The 16,735-nt window shown below is 38.6% G+C and overlaps 1 protein-coding gene and 1 pseudogene across 3 annotated transcripts in view; both read right to left on the reverse strand.

Moving 5' to 3' along the window:
• LOC110446747 overlaps positions 1-16,735 on the reverse strand; it is a 66,834-nt gene that overhangs the window by 5,384 nt on the left and 44,715 nt on the right. The gene's annotated exons all lie outside the window — the stretch shown is intronic.
• Positions 6,167-8,908, reverse strand: LOC110446746 (annotated as a pseudogene).

A 16,735-nucleotide genomic window follows, 5' to 3' on the forward strand; every position in this document is an offset into this window, starting at 1 on the left:
GCAAGATCGTCAGTTTTGGAACAGGAGCGGAAAAATGCACGGCCAGACCGAGGTACGAACCAGGGACCGTCCGAACTCTTTGTATGCTGAAGTTACATATATATCCAAAATGGAATCAATGGGAGGTTACTCTATGTACGAATAACTACACCGGAACTATGTAGTGTTTTGCCTACAGTGGTACATGTATCCTTAAGGAACTTAAAGACACATTGGTTGTTCTTCGAGGGAGTGGTGTGAATTTGCTTTTGGTATTTCTTCGGGACATCGTCCCTTTAAGGGGTTCCAATGATAGCAAACAATCTTCATACAGCCGATTTACATTTTCCATATCAAATTCATATTACTCGGTTGGTACCTCCCGGGAGCGAAATCGCTCTCTATAAAGTCTGAATACAAAATCGATGCGATAGGCGCCATCGTAGATCTAGTGATGCACTCGATTACTACAATACAATTGTGTTCTGATATCCCGTATGATACACAAAGGCACGTGTCGTCAATCTACCATTTGGATATACGTCATTGCTCAATATATGAAATGAAGGCTCCAGGGGAGATTTGTCTCGAACCTGCATATCATATAACAAGCGTGTACCACTGCATACTAGCATAGTGCGATTGATGTGTCTCTGAAGAACGGAGACCCCAAAGATATTAAAATTGACCTGCTGCCCCCATTGCAACATTCGGGATCTATAGCTTTTCTGTTTTTTCCCTTTTTGGTGCCGTTTCTTTAGGTAGTCTTGGTTAGCGTGTTGCTATGGTTACCTGGTTGTGTGGAGTGCCGGGATACCTTGTCTAAATTGATTGCAATGGATACGTCATTAAATAGCTTAAGACGTATATCAATAGAATAATGTAAACTTTGTTTATTTTACAACAACTACGGAACAGGTCTTTTCAACTTATATTAATCATTCTTGTTTGTCCAGGTGGAAGCAGGCAGAGGGTCTTAATATGGGAGGAAACCGGGATACCCGGAGAAGACCCACATTGGTACAAAACGCGAGAGGCTTGCATGCTTTTAAAATATGAGAACTAGGCTAGTTACGTAGGTACAATCTCACCACACAGGTCAAACGCAACCAATTAAACTACATACAAGACCGCAGATAAATATCCGAAAACAACCGGTGTCATGATAATTTAACCTTAAAAACTCGAAATTTGTGTATGCCATTTACAATTAAATTAGGTATCGCACTACTATAGACTTAACATGTAGAAATAGGATAAAAATAATATTCTAACAATCCTGTAGCTGTCATTAGTTATTTAATAGCCATTCATGCAACTGAGAAATAAATCGATAAATACACAATTCATGTTTATTTATAAAATAGAACTATTTGAACATGCTTTGACAAATACAAATGTAGGTTCTGTCATATTTGTATTTGCTTATACAAATGAACGCCAATCACGTAGCACAAAAGACATAAGAATTAATTTCGAATCATGTTTCATGTATAAGCGGAAGTCACGTTTGCTCTGGAGAATAATGTCCGCTTAGCTAACTTCCGGTCCCGCTTTACCTTCGTTTAACCTCTTTATAAATCTCTGTCGGTGATCATTATATCTTGACATAACTTTGTTTGTTATTGCATAAAGACCGACATGTACTTCCTGTTGCGTGTCATTCAAGCTGTTTTGAGACAACACTTACCATTTGATTCATAACTGAGTATGTTTTTTTTACGTGTCGACAGACTTCCGGTTGATCTTTTAACCTATTTGAGACAAAACCGATAATTAATTTATATCTTGGTCTGTGTTTGCATAGCTAACGACGTCCAGTTAAGCAATATCTAATTTAGTTTTTAAAGAACATAAGAATACTCTGATCTAGACTCTTGTGTTTGATTTTGCACAAGGGCTGACTTCCTGTAACGATTGATGTAACCTCTTTTGATACAGTACCGAGCATATACTGTTCCTTCATATTGTTTGTATTGCACGTGTTATAGACCGACCCATACCGTCTGGTGCTCGCCATTTCTGTTTTACTTCCGGTTCAACACATAACAGAAAAGAATACGCTTCAATTATACATGATTTGTTTTATTTCTAATAATTTTGATGTTTTATTAATTTTTTAACGTGTATCTTGTAGTTCATGATAATTTATTTTGATAAAATGACAATTTCCTTGCCTACACAGCATTAATCCTCGACCAATATCAACCCTCGGGCCTCCGGTTCCTCGGATTTTATAAACATCTCGGGTTTATACCGAGTCAGCCGGTAAGCGCAACAAGGAAAGATTACCTTTTATTTCGACTTTGGGTATTTTTTTAAATCAGATTCCTTTTTTTAAAGGATTTATGTATGCATGGACGTGCGTGGGCTTATGATTTAATTAAGGATATTCCCAAATCACAAATCGTTTTCACATTCTGCAGTTACTTTGGTACATAGATAAAAAAAAGAAAAATAAGCAGTCTGAGATAGTCATATTACAGATAATAACGTTGATTTTTTTAAGATAAAGATCATACATTTATAAGATTAATAAAACAACTTCTTTGTTATATTTTGCAAAACTATACTTTTGTATAAAATAATAACATCTGTTTCAACAACAAATTAATTTAAAATAAAAAAAACAACCTGATATGATTTCCAAGCAAACATAAAGATATTTGATATCAATATACCGGGAATCAGAAAAAAGACGATTGAATTTTCAAATTTTATTCTGATTTATTTGAAGATTTGGTGACGTCATCAAACTGTTATATATATATCACGTGCATTAATCTTCGTCTTTTCGCCTCGAAGAGACGAGATTTAGTAATTATTAAAAGTCTCGTTATTTTGTCTATCCGGGGAGAAAGGACGAAAGTCGTCTTCTGAGATTATTATAGTAATTCCCTACCTTATATACGGTGCGACGGAACTTTATCCCACCCTTCACAGGCGTGTCTCCCGTGTTATCCGGGAAAGATCAGCTTGTCAACCCATATGGGAGAGAGCCTCGTGCCGATTAGCACGTGTTCAATAGTGACGTCTTTAAAACGCGTCACCCGTAATTGTGACGTCATTAAAAGTGAATGACGATATTCATATCCCACATGTGTTTTGTTTACACTACTGTCGGTGGAGTTGTGACTAACATAAAAGGATGAGAGAAAAATAATTATCCCCTACCTTAATGGTGTAACAGAGAAATCTCGAACCCTCGGTGTAATTCTTTTAGTTGTCTAACCCTCGGTTAGCCTCGGATTAGACAACCAAAAAACATTACCCCCCGGGTTGGAGATTTCTCTGTCACACCCTCAGGGTAGGGGAAATTCATATAAATCTCCTACCCTTCACAGGCGTGTCTCCCGTTTAAGCCGGGAAAGATCAGCTTGTAATCCCTTAGGGGGAGATAGCATCGTGCCGTTTAACACGTGTTAAATTGTGACGTCATTAAAATACAGCATCGGTAATTGTGACGTCGTCAAAAGCGAATGAAGATATTCATACACCACATGTGTTTTTGTTTACAAACACGGCAGATTACTGTCGGTGGAGTTGTGACTGACAAAAAATTGATGGGAGAAAAATAATCATCCCCTACCTTGAGGGTGTAACAGAGAAACCTCCAACCCTCGGGGTTTGAGATTTCTTTGTCACATCCTCAAGGTAGGGGAAGATTTTATTAATCTCTAACCAGAGGAGTGAACGTTTTGGTCGCCTTACCCGAGGGTCTGCCGACACTTCTTTTATAATACAATTGTCCGTGATATGGGTTATTTTGCATGTGAGATACTTCTAGCTGTGCATAGGCCATATCTTAGACACAGCAATATCCGTCTGCACGCGTCATATCCGTCCGGAACGCGACATAACTGTCCAGTTTGCGCCAAGTTCCGTTTTATTTCCGTTTCAACATGTCCGTTTCAACACAATAACAATCGCTTTGCAATGGTCAGTTACAACAAATAACGATCTTGATTTTTACTTACATATTTTTCAGAGTTTAGTATATTGCCATGTTCATAATTAAGCCCATATTGACCCGGAACCTCTTTATCAGTCCAAGGTGTGAGAGGCCCGATGTCCGATGAAGGTTGATACAGAGGAGGATACCAATGTGGTCACATTATAATTTTTTTATCGTATATCACACATTGGAAGTGGTCACTACAGTATCAAACTATCTGTAATTGAGTCCTCATTTTTTCTAAATATTTTCAACCAGAAGTAAAACGTAAATGACGATAATGGTTGATCCGGTATGATATATAGATGCGCAAGCAATAAATGAATATGTTTAGGATCATTTTTACATAAATGCAAGCTCACCTTTTTATTTGTGAAGGGACAGAGTCACGCACGCTCTTGCATCGCATATTGATTCCATATGGCGTCAGAAATATATTTTTTATAAAAATGCATTAAAGCTCAGTAAATTACATTTTCAAAAAACAAAACGATTGAATTATGATACGGTGTTCTACCTTATCAAAAAATATCTTTATAAAACATACATTTAAGACATGCTGAATTTGAGGTTTCTTATGAAAAATAAGAGAACCAGAGGGCCTTTATCGCTCACCTGGAAATATTAGCAAAATTGAAGTTAGAAAAGCATGATGTCCTGGAAGTGTACATGGTTTGAGTCAGGGGTTAAATTTATATGCAATTGGACAAAATCTTGTCTTTCCTAAAATAAAAGGAGGATTTCGAAGAGTTTGATGTCCCCCCCCCCCCCCCCCTTTTTGTCCCCGCAACTCTGTCCCAAGGGGGGTCAGACCCATCGTTGATTAGGTCCCCTTCACCCAATGATGCTTTAGACCAAATATGGACATAATCCTGTCATTCCTACAGAAGAAGAAATATTTAGAAGCTATTTTTTTCTCTTTGGACCTGCCTCTGTGCCAAAAGGGGGGTCAGACCCACCGTTTATACAAAATGTGTTCCCCTTCTACCAAGGGTGCTTAATCCTTAATTTAACAAAATCCTGTCTTTCCTACAGAAAAAGGATTTTTAAGATTTTGCTATGTTTCCCCTATTGGGCCCTGTCCCTCAGGCCCCAGGGGGTCCAAACCACCATTTATACAAAATTGCTTTCCCTTCCAAATATGATACTCCAGACTAAATTAGGATAAGTCCCTTAATTCCTACGGCAGAAGAAGGATTTAAAATGTTTAACCTCTATTTCCCCTATTGGGCCCCACCCATCTGTTCCTAGGGGGGCCACACCCACCATTTATACAAAATTGAGTCCCCTTGGCCTAAAGATGCTCCAGACCAAATTTAGTCAAAATCTACCTGGCGGTTCAGGACTAGTAGCGTTATAAAAAAAAAGTTGACGGACGGACGGACGACGGACGCTGCGGTATGGCATAAGCTCACCATGGTCCTTCGGACCAGGTGAGCTAATAAAAATGGCATGAGTAAATCAAAGAAGTAGATACAAAGAAAGACGGTATACATTGTACAAACATTTTAATGTGTCAGTTTCGCTTGCTTTAAAACACTGAAGTTTTAAATTCTCAGCCATTCAACAATATGGTGAAACTCGATCATGACAAGATTGCGTGAGTGTAGCACTTCCAACTTTATAACAAAAGATCAAGGTCACGACAAGATTGCGTGAGTGTAGCACTTCCAACTTCATAGCAAGGGTTCAAGGTCACGACAAGATTGCGCGAGTGTAGCAAATCAAAGACCATAACAAAATATCAAGGTCACGACAAAATGGCGTGAGTGTAGCACTTCCAACTTCATACCAAGGGGTCAAGGTCACGACAAGATGCCGTGAGTGTAGCACTCCCAAGTCCATAACAAAAGGTCACGGTCACGACAAGATGACGTGAATGTAGCCCTCCCAAGTCCACTGTAAGCAAAGCTAACTAATTATCTTTTCTTTCATATTTTTGCCCAGAAGATGTCTGAATTTCGATAAAGTTTATTTTCCACTTTTTCCTCCATTTCATAAACATTTGTTTCAATCAAACTGATTTCTGAAAACAATGCAAACAACCAAATCCTTTACATTGTTAAATGCCTACGCACATAATGTATACAATTGATCCTCTTGTGATAATTCGTTAAATCTGAGTCGCATTTACGTAAAGGGNGGGGGGGGGGGGGGGGGGGGTCGATTGATGGGGAAGGGGCGTTATTATTATTTTAATGTTTGATACCACAAAATAAGCACACCGAGTGATAACGGAAGTAATCAATTTATTACGAATAAAATTGGAGATTTTCGTCATTACAATATCGATTTTTGAACAACACCCGTTGATATCCAAATCGGACGCTTTCACTTCAGAATCGATAGAACGTTTTGTTGTTCTGTAAGACACGCAGGTGCAGTGACGTCATTGCTGTTTCCATAGAAACGAAGCCATATATTAGCAAATAAGTGTATAATGCGCGCTAGCACGTTCACGTCATGTGTAGTGTATTAGTCCACTTTTTCAGACTATGACGTATCTTCTTTGTGGTGAGGAGTTCGCAAACGTAAGACATTACTTATCTTACGAATCAATTATTACAGCTCGGCAAATTTCGTTCGATTCCGTTCTTTGACAAAACTAACTATATGAATGTATGAATGTATATGATCAAAAAATATCGTTACAGCAAATTACTGAAACGAATGTTCACATATATTTGATTTTGGATGGATTTTAAACTGGTTCGACATTTTTTGTTTTTATACTTGAGCTATAGACTACATCAATGTAGATTCTATTAATACTTCGTTACATATTTTTAAAGGATTTAAATTTGAAAATTTGTCAAAGCATGTGACAGCTGTTAAAGTTTGGTACTACAGGATTTTGTAAGCCTCAATATCTATTCAAAACTATTTACCGTGGCCAAATACAAGCTACTGCAAAATCAAGTGCGTCTGATCAATGCACGATTTTGTTTAAATATTTGTTAAACAAACACTAGCATATCAAATTGTAAAAAGAAGCTTTGGCGGTTTCTTCAGTTTGTTACGTAATCAATGTTTATCGATCTATTGCGCGTTGTTAGGCCAAGGAAATAAATCTTACGTTTTTGTCGTCAGTAACTGTAAATTGCTATATTTCAGATAATACAAATGCTCGTATTTTTTGCAGTATTACTTCTCACTTTTGTCATTGTTGAGTGACTGATGTATCTCGCCCTAGGCACGTGAATTCCTTGGCATTCGTCATGTCACTGACAACACACGCACTCAATGCACTTCGACCGATCTTAAGGGGACATTTCAGGAACCACTTATTTGTCTTCGGATCAAAACATTCGACGTGTGTCGACGTCACAGAGCCGTCGTATCCGCCAATGGCGTAGGCTTTCTCGTCAAACAGAATGGCACAAAAGTTACTTCGACCGACGCTCATACTTTCAGTTTCTGTCCATGCATTCCGAAAAGGCTTGTATTCTTCAACTGATTTAAGTCGTATGTTACCGTCATATCCACCGACGGCGAAGATGGCGTCCCCGATTGACATGATAGATACGCCACTTCGTGGAACGGACATACTTCTCAGTACCGTCCAATGGTTTGTGAATGCGTCGTACATCTCAAATGATGACAAACAATGAACCCCGTCAAAACCACCTCCTACGTAGATTTTACCACCGGACACGGTGGCGCCACAGTCACTTCGGCACTGATGCATAGGCGCTGCGTCACTCCAATGGTTCGATATTGCATCGTAGTATTCCACTGTGTCGTGGCGTTGTCTGCCGTCATAACCTCCAAAGGCGTAAATCCTCCCCCGAAGTTCCACGCCAGCGACGTAACACCGCTGCAAATGCATCCGTTCTCTCTTTTCCCATGTATGGGTGGTTGTGTGGAAGCATGCCACAGAAGCCAAATATCTGGTTCCGTCGTAGCCACCGATGACGTAGATTATGTCACCTAGAGCCACTGTTGCATGGTAAGCTCTTGTGTTTGGTATGTGGGATAAAGCCTCATACCATCTTTCGGTGTGTCGGTCATATGATTCCATAGAACTGACCACACCCTTGCTTGACCATCCGCCGACGACGAAAAGAACATCACGTGGAACACGAGGTCGAAGCATGTTCTCGTAAGGGTTACATATGATCGAATCTGTGGTACGCATTCGGTTTTTGATATCCTTTGCTTTTTCTAATATCGATTTTGATTTCGTGCACTGTTTTAGAATACTCTGAGTCGTCGTCAGAAAGTTGTCAAAATATGACTTGTTTACAAAAGCAAATCTCACAACACTCAATAAATCTGCAAAATGACATTTTCGGTTTCCCTCGTCATATGTTACCCACCTGAGCACAGCGCTTAAAACTTCACTTTCGTCAGAAACGTAGATTTCGTCCTTGTTCATAAGTTTTCTTAGATTTTCGAAACTCATTTGTAGATATTCTTGGCTTGATTCAACAATTTGTGTAAAATTTCTGGATATAAATTCATTTGTTTTTTCCAATCCGTTTGTACAAGAATAAAAATCAAAGAACATCATGATACCGATGCAATTATCAGTTGTTAGTTCACCGACGAGATAATCCGTACACTGCTTTTGAAGTCCAAATATGTGAAAACGATCGGCAGCTGCAATTAAGTCTTCAACGTTCCCCGGGTGAATGTCAACCCGTTGAATATATGCATATTCGAGTACAGCTTCCATAGTTTTGGCAGATACACCTGTAATGATGACATCGTTTTCATATTCACGATTGCACATTCCCCAGGTAAATAAAGATCTAAAATAGTTGCTACAACTCGCCATGATTGCTTTGTGGATGGGTAAAGACACATTTTCAGTCGGTATATGAATGAAGCCATCTGTGAAAAGTCCCTTCTTACGCATATCGTTCATTTGAAGTTGTTGTCCAATATGCTCCACTTCGTACATTTCATTCATTTTGTGGCCTGCATAAAAGTTCCGTCAAAAACAAAATGACGTCCTCAACGTTTCTGTCTCATTGTGATGTCACTTCCGACCACGTGACGTTATTTTACGGTTCGGACAAGGATTACCTACCTTAGTAATGATATTTCCTACTAACTAGCGTATATAAATAATCTTCTGTTTCAAATCTGAATAATACAAATGTATATTGTTTGTTTAATTGTTTCAGATAAGCAGAAACATTCTTGATATATAGAATCGCCATCAACACTTCACTCGATTAATTGTGAAAATATATACAGTTAAAGGTACATGTAGTTTAGCTTGGAAAAGAGTGACTTACAAGTTCATTAATACATGTAGTTAGATTTGTCAAAATCGTTTCGATCACATAACAAATTCGACATAATTGGAGTGATCGATATATCCGAGCTAGATAAACTGCCATAAGACCAAAACGACTTCCACATAGACTGATTATTCGATATATCACGTACTTCATTTACAAGTCCCTGTTGATATTGATTCCGTCATTTGCTCTATTGCAAACATAAGTATCTTGACTAAAGAGAACACAGCAAAAATAATACTTCGGAAGCGTGTTTCAGGAGACTCCCTAGTCAGAAGGTATAGTATACCAATGACATCTGTAGCAGAGGTAAGTAACCAAGTACCGGATGGTAGCGTGCAAGAAGTTTTAATCAGTGAGGAAACGATCGCGAGAGCACACGGTGAAAACCTACGTGGCCGGGCTGGTTACCCCAAATTCGTCTTGGCGAAAGGCGAGTGCGCTGTCCAGTTCACCACACTACCACTGTGATAGGTACATGTACCAAGGGACTTGACCTAAGGCACGTAAGATCAAAGGTCAAACAGCTTGATATTTCCAAAGTCTTTTTATTTTTTTGATATTTAAATTGTTATGCATGTTTTTCTAACCGTGAAGGGGTTTCCTGAATCCTTTTTCAAAAGTACAGAAATTTAGACAACTTAGAATGTAATATTACGCTTACATCATCAACCCCGGTCATTTATAAAACATGATGACGTTCGTAATTGTATTTAGTTTTAATCATCTTCGTGCCTTCGGCATGGAAACAATTCGATACATATGTACGTCTTATTCGGCCTGACTGTTCGGTGCATTCTCCATATGTATCAAGCTTGTGTAACATAGTCTAGAGCATTAAATTACACATATTTATGAAACGCAGAACCAAATTGGATATTTATGACAAATAGGATGATTGAAACCCATTTAAGTTTTCCACTAAAAGCAGTTCCAGGACTGGGTGAGCTCAAGCCATCGAAACAAAGCCACTGCCTCCCCAGTCATTATAACGATGTATACTACACTGTGTATATCTGCCTTTACGTATATCAACATGTATATACATTTATATGTCTATTTTTGTTTGTTTGTTTGTTTGTTTGTGGTTAAACGTCCTCGCTACAGCTAGGATCATATGAAGACGGATACATAGAGAGTAAAGACACCACCTAAGAAAATGAGAAAGGGAGTGAGAAAAGACAGGACATACAGCTCAAATGTTGCAATTAGAAGGGAGTGGGGAGCGAATCACAAACACTCACAGGGACCTGTGAATTTGTTACATCTATATTTGGACCTAAGCTAGGGCGTTAAGAGTACTTTTACACGTTTTAGGGATTTAGATGAATGTTCAGTAAAAAGGCCATCCCCAACTTATCATCATTGGGGATGGATTTATTTTTACCGAAACCACAAAAACGTTTATCCTTTTGTGTTATTGTAAAAACGCCCAGACCTGTTTTTGCGATTGCTTGAAAAATACATTTCCTGCTTAGTATCAAATTGTCAGTTTGACAGATTGTTGAATACGTGTGCTAGTCTTATTAGATTTTACTAGGAATGTTCACTTTTGTATTAAATTCAAGTTTTTTGTTGTTTTTTCATATCGCAAAAAATACAAACGGTAACACCACCGCTATAAATTACCCTGTAATACAACATACATGAATCTTGCAACCCGTTATTCACAAAACGTATTATTTTACATCTCGTCATTTCTTTTCAAAACTTATCTAATTTCTTGCCTCCTGAATCCAGCGTCGTTTGTTATACAAAGCATGATTCAATTCCATCCTCTACACTGAGGATATTAAGTTTTTCAGCAAATCTCAGCTGTTTTGTTTTAAACTTATCTCACGTTTTGACCTCTCAGCGGCTGCCGTGAATACAGTTTCATCCAATTTACGCCGGTATTGCGTGTTGGCTAGCAATTGAAACCCTTCTGCACTCGTCTTATACACCTAAATGGTAAAATTGGGGATTGATTTCTCGGAAACGAAGATTGAAAAACACTTACGCGTCGGGAGCTTGTTACCTTATATTATTGGTCTGTTAAGAAAAGCTCTTTCCTAAAACAGAGACGTAGATTATTTGCATTCTTTATCAAGATGGAATAATTGCAAACCCAAAGAACGGAAATAACTCTGAAATTACAAAAAAAAAAAAGGATTTGAAATCATTCTGAATCAAGTAATTTCAAATATTTTTCAAATTCACGATAATAACCCGTAAGCCTCAAGATAATCGTTTATCATGGACGAAAAACCGAAAGCTGTATTACCGGTATTGAAAATGAAGTTTGTATTTAATGAAATATCAAAAAATAATTAATGTTAGTATTGGCGCTTACATGTTCTCTTTTCTATGTGATAATCAGTCCGAATTATTCTGACGTTTTATCGACTTTTTTCATATCGGTCTGTCGTCGATTAACGTCAGAACTCCGGTCCTCTATAATATGCGGGAAATATGCGACCCGCGCCCGGAGCGCACTTCAAACTGATATTTTAGAAACAAATCGTCACTTTCACACACATGTCGCACATGGATCGAAAGATCTTTTCTTTATGCACTAGGTAGTATCAATAACATGTTTCAAAGATCATTACGAAAAGCATTTTCCAACGTTTTCTATACCAACCCATGTTTTTTATGGAAATTAGGCCATGAGAAATGTCACAGGACTTGACAAGATCTCGCGTTACCGAAGATATTTCCCAACGTTATGACGTAGCCTGGCGAGATTTTAGTCACGTGGCATTGGAAGGCGGGGCTATCAAAAAACTAGAGTAAAACAGAGTAAGTTTGAAAAAATATGTTTTTAGTGATTGTATAAGTTGTTTGAGGCATGTTATGTATGTTCATCTTGTGCATAAAGAATAGATCTTTCGATCCATGTGCGACATGTGTGTGAAAGTGACGATTTGTTTCTAAAATATCAGTTTGAAGTGCGCTCCGGGCGCGGGTCGCATATTTCCCGCATATTATAGAGGGCCGGAGGTCTGACGTTAATCGACGACAGACCGATATGAAAAAAGTCGATAAAACGTCAGAATAATTCGGACTATGTGATAATATACTAATTTGTGTGCGTGAATTCAAAAAGGCAATGTTAATAGACGGACAGAATGAAGGACAGAATGAAGGACAGACGGAAATGAAAGACGGACGGGCAGCACCATACCAAGACGATCAATTAGACTATTATTATACACAATCTATAAATCAGCATGTATGATTAGAATAAATTGACCACATGAAGGGGAAATAAAACATAATATTCCACTCATGTGCTCGAGGTCCCCCGTTCATACTTCCCTCATTCGGAGCATCTCTAGAAAATGTTTCTTGTCCTATCACAATAGTACAATAACCGAACTTACATGTACAAATGTATATATTATCCCCTCCCAAAATTAGATCGCCTCCGGGTCCGTATTCATGAAACTATTCTCATGCTCAAACTCACATTTTGTGCTCTAGCCATTTTTATGGTCTGATGATATGTAAATTTAGAAAACGTATTCTATCAATGATTTGTAAGAATTGTGAAGACACCTTAACCTGATTAGTTTAAAATGTTTACACTTTAATTTTTCACCGTGTCACGTGATTTAAGCAAGTTGCAAGAAAGCTGGCTTGAGCACAGACTCAATGCTTGTGGGCCCCGGGTCTCATTACCATGTGACAAGTCTTTCGATAAGCACTCCTGTGTCTCAATGCACGGGAACCTGAGAATTTGCGACAGTAGGTATGTCTGTATCTTTATTGACATAAAGAGAGTAACATTAAACGTGTTAAGTACAGACCAACTCTCGGTAAATTTAACCACATGCTCATTTATACATTGTACCATACCTAGGGTGGTCGGGTGGTGCAGTGGATAGCGCACTTGCCTTTCACCAAGGCGAACGGGGTTCAATTCCCTAATCGGACGTGAAAGGTATGAGATCACCTGCTCGACCACATGGGTTTTCTCCGGGTACTCCGGTTTCCTCCCACATTTAGACCATACGCGCGCTTACATCCGAGCCAACAAGACTGATTAATTTTAAGTTGAAATAACTTGTTTCATAATTGTTGTAAATAAAATAAAATTTATATACCACACATATAACCATAGAGATCCCCTTAAGACCTTTCCCTGCCTATCCTTTCTAATACAAACTGTAAGAGTCAGTATTTGTCATTGTGGGCCCTATATACAAATTGTTGTTTTTTGGACAATTCTGGTAAAATCCGAGAGCAAGACATCGGCTGACCCACCAGGCTTGCGTGTTACTTCCGGTTAGCTGTGAATGAATACAAATGATTTTCTTTAGATTACTCATTTGAGACCATTTCCTTGGTGATTACGGATCGATATCTGTAGAATGAGGGCAGTAATGGAATTTATTTTGGAATTAGCCGCGAATCACCGCAAGTCGGGAAGGATCCGGTCGCTATTTCTGTAAAGAAATCCCCAGACCAACATATAGATCATCATAGATCGCCAGCAGAATCCGTTCATCCTCCACAAATTGGTCTTTTGAAGGAAAAATCTCATATATTACATGTAATTACATTATCAAATTAAATTAAATTTTCTTTATTTCCTCTCTAATTCGACCCCTGATATTCTCACGTCAAATATTCTGACAACCTTTCAATTCCGACATGCATACAATTACCACACAAACCTTGTATTCCGACATACTGTCTAATATCAGCATTTTTGTTTAATTTATTTGCTAAGGCGGTTAAAACCAGTAAAGCAAGGTGCACTTCAAAATGGACAAAGTTTCAAAGTGGTCCTAAAATGCGTAAGTGACACCATCATCGGTGGACGCGATTTTATATGACTAATTAGTAACGGCCAAAGTAGCCGATAAGCAATAGCACAGACAACTCAATGGCTGCGCTTTAGTGCATTGCACGTTTATTACAAGCCCTTCAAATGCCCTTAGCTATTGTGAGGACGCAATACAGGACGGCGTTGAAAGCATTTAGCGTCTATTCCTGATCATGATCAAAATTACAGGACCCGGATGTCCCGAAGACTTATATTGAGGGTATTGATAACAACACGTCAACAAATAGATTGCTTTCACACTTGGAATGGGCATATTATTTTGTAACCACTTAAACTGCAGTTGTAATTCAATGGAGATTTCTTTTAATGTTGAGGCCAGCCTCTTTTAAATAATGCAAATAAAACACACGGGTGGGGGATGGGGGATCGCTTGTAAATGTCGTTACATATTGTAAGGCGATAAACACTAAAGTGTAGATTAGACAGACAAGACACGGACCACATATAAAGCGATGTTGACAGTCTATCGAAACTGTTCTCTATATATCACACACTTATCACAGCACACATCTAAGTGACCAATGCCTTACTTCTGGCTGTGTGTTGCACGTTCGCCTAGGCGAGGAAGGCAATGGGTTCCGTCCCCAGGCCAGGACATGATAATTTAACGTTTCAGCAGGGTAAGGAAAACAACAGGTTCAGCCGGTGTCAGGACGTGTACAAGGTATAATGTGACCCGGTGGATGCTGTGCTGCACGCCTTCAGCAATGCCTTTCAGTGGGGTTGAACTATAAAGTCGGCATCGGATCCGTGTTATCGCAAGGAGGCAATAACACCAACATACCCTGCCACCAGCACACATACACATATGCATACATACATAACACATGTGACCACGTCTTTAAATGACCATATAAAATGTAGCTGTTTATAAGACGCAAGACCATTTAAAACCAAACCAAAGCCCTGTATCCACCTGTCCAACTATTTCGAAATCACCTATCCAGTTATCTTCCTATTTCGCGAAAAGTTATCCAGTTGTTCTTCTTATTCGCCTCGGCTAGTCTATCTGTCACCGTTTAACAAGTATCCCACTATCACACCAATACCATTTTCCAGCTGTTCTTCTATTTCCCGAAAAGTTATCCAGTTGCCCATTGCCCAGTCACAACTAATGCAGTTGTCCCACTTTCAAGTCAGTTTTTAAGGGGTCATAATGGGTATAATTAAAAGTGTCCTATTGATTCAACGGAAACAAAGGCGGCTGATAAGTGACTTGCCTAGTTTTGGACGATCCACCAATACTATACATTCTTTTTGACAAGCCACTAATACTAAAATGATTTGGACAACCCACCAATAGCATAAATGTTTTTGACAACCCACCAATACTATGAACGATTTTGAACAACCCACCAATACTATGCACGATTTTGAACAACCCACCAATAGCATAAATGTTTTTGACAACCCACCAAAACTATGAACGATTTTGAACAACCCACCAATACTATGCACGATTTTGAACAACCCACCAATAGCATAAATGTTTTTGACAACCCACCAAAACTATGAACGATTTTGAACAACCCACCAATAGCATAAATGTTTTTGACAACCCCCCAATACTATGAACGATTTTGAACAACCCACCAATAGTATAAATGTTTTTGACAACCCACCAATTCTATGAACGATTTTGAACAACCCACCAATACTATGCACGATTTTGAACAACCCACCAATAGCATAAATGTTTTTGACAACCCCCCAATACTATGAACGATTTTGAACAACCCACCAATTCTATGAACGATTTTGAACAACCCACCAATACTATGCACGATTTTGAACAACCCACCAATACTATGAACGATTTTGAACAACCCACCAATAGTATAAATGTTTGTTGAAAATCAATCATACTATACATAGTTTTGCATTGTAAGAGTAGCTTTCGAGGCAAATATTTGAGCTTTTTTGCTGAATAATAATTGTATACATATTGTCCAATCGTGTCCACTGTTTGTAATACATATGTAGTGCCCGGTACTGCCAATACGCTACTTTTTGCCGCTAGAGGCGCTAACATCAGTCGACTTAATTTTTGACCGCTATATTGCATATTGGAAAGTGCATGATCTTAAAATTACTCGACAGAGTCGATTTTTTTTTAGAATAAACAACATTTGTATGACGCACTATATAATTTCAAGTCAAATAACTTTGAAAACCTTGACATTCAAGTAATGATATACATTACCACTCAACGTAACTATAGTAGAGAGTCTCACACGCATCTAACCACGTGATCCCATGTATACCTTCATTTGCGTGACGTTGTTCATGTATACGTATTCGGCTTGTTGTGGGTCAGTATTTCAGCGGTCGGGTTATAATGTCACATACCACTCTAATACAACAACATTATTAGAAGCAGCACGCATAGTCACTGGCGGCACTAGACTCACAAGTAGAATTAAACTGTATACTGAACCAGGTTGGCTTCCCCTTGTGGAAAGACGTAAACAGCACAAGCTTATTCTTTTCCACAAAATGGTTCATGGTCTGGCTCCTCAATATCTTCTCGATATTCTACCTCAGCGTAACCGTAATTACCACAACCATGATACTCGCACGGGAAATAATTTTCGTCCACTAGTTAGTCATACGAGTCTCTATAATAAATCTTTTTTGCCATCTGTCATCAGTATCTGGAACTCCTTGCCTGACTATGTCAAGAACGACCCTTCAATCTATAAACTTAAAACCTAT

This window comes from Mizuhopecten yessoensis, unplaced genomic scaffold, assembly GCF_002113885.1.
Source record: "Mizuhopecten yessoensis strain PY_sf001 unplaced genomic scaffold, ASM211388v2 scaffold2977, whole genome shotgun sequence".
Classification (NCBI taxonomy): domain Eukaryota; kingdom Metazoa; phylum Mollusca; class Bivalvia; order Pectinida; family Pectinidae; genus Mizuhopecten; species Mizuhopecten yessoensis.